This window comes from Rhinolophus ferrumequinum, chromosome 22 (genome assembly GCF_004115265.2).
Source record: "Rhinolophus ferrumequinum isolate MPI-CBG mRhiFer1 chromosome 22, mRhiFer1_v1.p, whole genome shotgun sequence".
Taxonomy (NCBI): Eukaryota; Metazoa; Chordata; class Mammalia; order Chiroptera; family Rhinolophidae; genus Rhinolophus; species Rhinolophus ferrumequinum.
This window is the reverse complement of record NC_046305.1, coordinates 42,556,518-42,563,242: the sequence shown is the minus strand read 5'-3', so window position 1 is coordinate 42,563,242 and position 6,725 is coordinate 42,556,518.

Here is a 6,725-nt window from a genome sequence, read left to right as displayed (position 1 = left end):
ATGAGACTGCCTAGCTCAGCAAACCCAGGAGACTCAGGCGTAAGGGCTGCTGCTAAAGAAGTTGATCCAGGACATATAAAGTTCTGAGTAATGGACAAAGTGCTGTGTATGCACTTATTATTTAGTGACTCAAATTGAATTAAACTGTCCCAGGGCCAACGGTTGTTACACAGCTGTCTCTGCCCATGGCCACTTCATCCATTCAAGTTAGAGGTGATGCTGAGCACCAGTATTTTACTTCCAGCAAATATGGGCAGAGGCTTTTAGAGCATGTCAGATTAAATATATAACAGACATTGTGCTAGGTACTCCGTGTATCTCATTTCATTTAATCTTCACAATCACCCTGTAAACTGGTTCTCATCCTCTAATGTGAGGAAACGGGAGTCTTGGGAAGATTTAGGAACCCAGGGAACTGGGATTTAAACCATTGTCTCTGGACTTAAGAGCCCTGATTGTTCCTATAACCCTAGAACTCCTCCAGACATCTACCTGCACAAACACTGGGCAGGTTTCAGACTGTAAAAAGTCTTGAATTAGAGGGCAACCTAATGAAATAATCAAACAAGCCAATAGCAAGAATATAAGCATTAACTAAGAGATGCATATCATAGTATCTTATTCTACCCTATTAGGCAAAGTTGTGAATATAAAATTTTGTCTATTTTTTTGTTGTTTTAAGCAATTTATGTTATTTAGTTAAAATTAGAGTATGTAATGGAAATTAGTCATGAAGGTTTTAGATACTTCTGTTTACACTTTTCAGTATTTTTTTTAAAAAATCCTTTATAAAAGAAGAAGACTATTTTTAAATTGCCTAGGTAATTTGGAATTACAAAAAAAGAAAAAATCCAGCACACAATATATAATTGGTAGTGATGATGTTAATATAATTCCCTGTCCCATAATCCCCAGTGCATATTTGAGGATGAATTGATAATGCTATAGTATAAAGATGGGCCTGAGAACACTTTAGAACTTAGAGATAAGGAAATGTGCTGGAACAGATGCAAATGTGTCCACCAGTCCAGACTCTCTGCCACTTCATAAAAAATAATGAAATGGAGTTTCCATCCCCAGAGTAGAAATGTCACAAACATATGCAGAAACGTAAGTGTGGTGCTCTGTCGGGGGTCTTGAGCAAACGTGAAAACTGAGAAACATCAGAGGAAAGCCCTTTGTGTCTGAACCTGAGGTGACTTGAGATGCCCTGTTTAATGTCTGGGGACTGAGGCTCTGCACTGCGTGAGATCCGTTTGGAAGATCAGACACTCATCATGTCATTAGGAAAGGTTCATGCAAAAAATAGAATACTATAAATAGACTTGGCCAACAGGGGCCTTGGATAAAAGTGATTTAAGAGCTCCAGAAAAGAATAATTATTAATACGATTAATGCAATTATTAGTAATCATCTTTTTATGAGTATATATTTACTATATAGTATATATAGGCATGCATAAATATTATATATAAGTACAAATGTATACATACATATATACACACACACACATATATATACATATACATATATGTATATGTATCCTATAGGTAGGTAGGTAGATAGATGAATGTAAGCCAGTATTATGTGAGGTGCTTTGATGCTTTCGGTATATTATCTCCAATCTTTTACATTTTAAAAAGCTAGTTTAAGAATTTGATTAAAGAACCTTCTTCCAAAGGTGGCTGTAATGTCCAGGTCAGCGTCCCTATTCATAGGCTAGATCCTTAACCTTGTCTCAGAAAGCAAGTATCCACATAAGCCATCATCACAGTTTCTAAATGGGAAAAAAAAAAGTAAATGCTGAAATGTAGTATTAGTACTTTTTGCTGGCTGACTAATTTCCAGGAGACGTAACAAACATTACATGTGAAACAACCATTAATGTAACTGTTGTCTTGATTTTTTCTTTTGTAACAATATACCTTTTTTTGTCTTTTTTTTTTTTTGTTTCAGGTGTACAAAATAATGTAATAGTTAGACATTTACACCCCTCACAAAGTGATAACCGCCCCCCCAAATTTACTACCCCTCTGACATCAAATATAGCTTGTAGCAATATACCTTTTATCACATTCTATTTTATGCTGATTTGTTATGCTAAATACTTGGCAGATGTGTAATAGACAGATAAATTGGTCCTCGTGTAGCTAGCCAGAATTATTTCTGACATCCTTTTATTCCAGACAGAACTACCCAATAGTCTGTTTGGAGCCAGAGGCAACATTCAGGAAAATAAATCAGATAAATATAGCAATTCACAATGATCCAACATATTCATCGTGGATGTAGCTATTCTTAGCATTTATCATATTAATATTTTTAAGCTAGATGGATTTATATTAGTAAGAACTGGAAATATTTAATCGGGATTTTTAATCGCTTGAGCATCTTTTAAAACATCATGCAGAAATTTGATGGCGATGAGCTTAGAAACCGCTATCAACAATGAGGATTATTATAATATTAATTGAAGTTCCATTCTTTTAATTGAATGCATTTCTAAGGGGTGGGGGGGAAATGACTCAAGTCAGACCACAGAAAGAAAAGTAATCACTATTTGGTAATATTATTTCATAAGCCGGATAAAGATAGGCTAAAGGACACATTTGTCTCCTGCCAGAGCCAGCTTCTTTAGACAGCTCACATCCTAATCTGAATTCTGTTCTTAACCGTATATGAAGGTTCCCATTAAGAGCCGGGCGATTTCACATGTGCTGTTTGATGGTGTAGCTGGAAATGAAATTGGCCTCATACTAATGTTTTTGTGCTGGTACTAGTCTCTGGTTGATAAGGTGCAACAGCCAGCCAGAGTTGCTGGTCATGCATCACTGTCCTCCATGCTTTTTCTGTCTTCTTGTCTCGTAAGCAGGAGTGGCAGCTGATGTTGTTTTAGCCGGTGTCAGAGGTCCAGAAACGTCTGAGTAGCACGTCCTCAATGGGCAGTACACCAGGGACAGTATTGCAAATCAATTAGACATATTTCATATTTGAAATTAAGTTACCTGATTTCCAATATGTCTTCTGTCCTCGCAGAATGATGCATTTATCTTCCTGGTGATTTGGCAGAAATTGGGCTGACTGAAATTAAAGGCTGTTTTCTGACTCGAAAGAATTAATCTGTCTTAGCAACTGAAACTGCTTTATATTCTAGCCCCAGAGCAGAAGGGGCCCTGCTTTTCCCTGCCCTCTATTATACAGGAGTGTTACGGATTTTGTTGCATTTATGCAAATTCTATACTCAGTGTAAGGGACATCTAAATTAGTAAATATCTTACCAAAGTTGCTGTGAGGCCTCAAAGAAGGGTGGGTGGGGATAAAGCCGTAGGGAAAATCATTAAAAACACATATGAATCTGTCTTTATGTTATTGTCATATTGAAATACGCAGCTTGAAATACATTACTTTATTCTCCCGAGGGTTAAATTTGGGTGCAAAAGAAGCATTAATCTTGCACTTCACACTCTGTCTCAGAGATTTGATAGACGGGGGACATAATGCAAAGTATAAATATGTTCAAATGGTAAGTAATTACATAAGTGGTTGCAGACTATGACCAAGGCTGCATTCAGGCATCAAAAAATTATGCCAAAAATTATCAGTGAGCTGGCTTCTTTGGTCAATATAGGAAATGCAAATTCATTAAACATTCTTTTAGTGTCTGTGGAAGCCTACTACACAGAAAGGTACCATACCAGGCGCCGAGGAAGATGACAAAGAAGACGTGGCCCTTGATTCTGTCATCTAAATGGAGAGATTATAAAACCAACCTATTTTGGAGTTTGCTAAACACATTCCTTTATTGAACCAAGAAGTCATTCACCAGGTGAATTAAGAAAACCCGGCAAATTGAGTGTCCCATGTTTCTTGGTCTTGCCATCAATTTTCTGTTACCATGTTATCTTAGGAGAATAAACTCAGGAGATCCCATTTACAATACATTTTATGGGGCATAGAGTTAAGGTTTTTTGTGGGGTTTTTTGACCCCTCCAAAGTCAATTGGGATTCTGTAACAACTGCCAAAAAAGGAATATTCCAGTATTCTAATTATCCTCAGCTTTTCCTCTGACTCAGGCACACAGCATTCATTATAAAAAGTAAGAGCTGTTCGCTCAATATGCAGGACAATGTAGCTGGGCCACTCATGAAGCACTAAAGTACTCAGATGCACTTAAAACACTCTGCAGTCACATATTTGAATGTGAGCATCTGGAATATTCTCTTTAGTTGGCACCTTTGATTCCATTCTTCTTGCCGAGGTGGGCTCAGATCCTTTGTTCTTCAGAATTAGGAGTAATCAAGTTTCATCCCATTTGTTTAGAAATCAACCCTGCAGTAGGGTGTCACGAGTACTTAGCAATGCATTATCTCCCAAAGCGATGCAGCCAGGGTTTCCGCACAAAAGGGGCACTTATTCCCATTAATAATATATATTTCCACAGCACATTCAGTTCCTACATCTTAGATGTTGACATTTGGGGATCGAATCTCTCTTTTGCTGTTTTATTCTCCTGGGTGCAAGAAAGTGATACACTCTGTGCTCCTCTCTAAAATCTGTCATCCTGCTAGGATCTGACCTAAAGGGGCATCTCTTCAACATGGTAGCAGAAGAAGGGGAATCAGCCACATCCATGGTATGAAGAACTATGCCCAGTCACGTGCACACTGGAGCTGGTATAACAGTGGAAATCCAGACAGTTTGACATTGGCTAGGCAATGGGGCTGTGGTTTCAGGAGGGTGGCCCTTGGAGAGCAGGATTCAGGTAGCCATTGGTGACACGGGGAGCAGGGCCAGTCTCCCTAGAAGGAACCTGGCAGGAACTGGTAAGGAGGTAGTCCAGTTTTAACAAGAGGAAAATGCGGCAGCACTCAAGTCTTCAGAACTGGGTGAGTAGGACAGGAGATGGGCAGACACCAACTTGGTAGACATGCAGACCCCTCAGGGCTCACATCAGCATATCAGAATTCGGGTTTATGACCTCCTCCAGGTCCCATGAGGCTGGTGCTGTTGTGGGTGCTGCCCCAGTTGGAAGGGGCTCAACAATCACGTAGCATTGATCTTGGCAAGTATAGACGGTCCAATGCAGGTTTGAGGGCAGAGATTGGCATACTCTCCCCAGCAGGGGGCATCGGTAGAGTCACCAAAGGGGCAGAATCTCAGGCTCTGCCCCAGAATTTAGGGGCCAAAGAAGAGGAGTTTCAGGTAAGACCCCCTGCTTTATAAGAGGGGGTCTGGTAAGTCAGGAAGCTGCAGAAAGTTTGTAGGAGTGAAAAAGGCTGAAAGGAAAGGGAAAGTAACCAGAGATCCAAGCAGAGATGTCAGCAAATGAAAAAAAGAGGCTGGCAGACGTAGATACAGGCAGGACGGAGGGTGGGTCCAGAGAAGTCAGGTAAGGCAGGATGTCTCAGGCACCGATAAGAGCAGGCAGGGCACACGTCTTGTCTTGTATCACAAGGATAAGTATTGTGGAAAGAAAAGAAAGGAGGAGCAGAGGGAAGGGGGTCACTAAATAAATGAGAGAATTAAAAAAAGAAGAAAAGGAGGGACGGAAGTTAATTGAATTGGGATGGAAATTAGTAACGTTAGATTCTAATCTGACTCCACCACTATCTAAATGCTGGACTTTGGGTACAAGTTACTTATGACCATAGTTATTCTGTCTATAAAAGGAACGTGTCAGACTAGATAATCTTTAAAAAAAAAAAAAAGTTTACTTCAACAAATACGTTTTGAGTGCCTACTAGCTACCAAGCACTGAGTGTTGAAGAGACTGACATGACAGTATTAATAACCAGGACACACCAGAGTTTGGATTCTAAAGGATGCCCTTTGTTGTCTGACTAGTTTGGTAAGCCCTGCTAAGAGTGGGTGCTCTTGGACCATAAGTTAGTTAAAGCCAGAAGTGAGAGGCCTGTTCTTTGAGATACAATATCTAAAGGGCTCACATTGCACGTGGCCTTTTGCAAAGTGAAAAGCCCTTGTGCATCTTACCCACTCCCTTCTTTCTGCATTTATGTTGCGAGGAAAGTATGAGTGAACAAACAACAACTGAGCATCTTCTGGATGCAGGACGAGGAACTGAGTCCTTTCACATACATAATCTAACTCGTAGAGTATGTGGCTGGGCTATTGTTTTCTTCACGTCACAGGGGAGAAACTGAGGCAGAGAGGTCAAATGGATTTGTCAAGGTCGCCTTAACTTGAGATAGTTAGAGTCCAAGCCCAGAATCTTTTCTGCTACACTGCAGCACCTCTTAACATTCCCTTGTTTTAAATAACAATGGATGAGCATGCTCAAATAGTAGGCTTTTTCTGAAAGCTCATCTTTGACATAAAAGCATTTGGCATAATGTTCTGTTCACATGCCTGTTGAGGCTGGCAACCTACAGGTGGGTTCCTAAATTCAAAGGGAGTCCATTGCACAGGTATGATGAAGTTCCCAAACAATAGCATTCATATTCTTTTGTCATTGTAATACTCAGTATTAATTGGATCATTGGGGGCCTTTATGAACTTTCATTAACATTATTAATATTGCAATGAAAATTGAATAAAATTGTAATGCTGTTCTACAGACATGTTCTTGAATTGCTTTGTCAACATCATTGCAGAACCTAATGACAAAGTAATAACCCTGTAACACTACATCTGTAGATTAATAAGCTATGTTTTGATTTTCAGCAGAATAGCAATGCAAAAAACCTCAATCAAAATTTACCTTTGA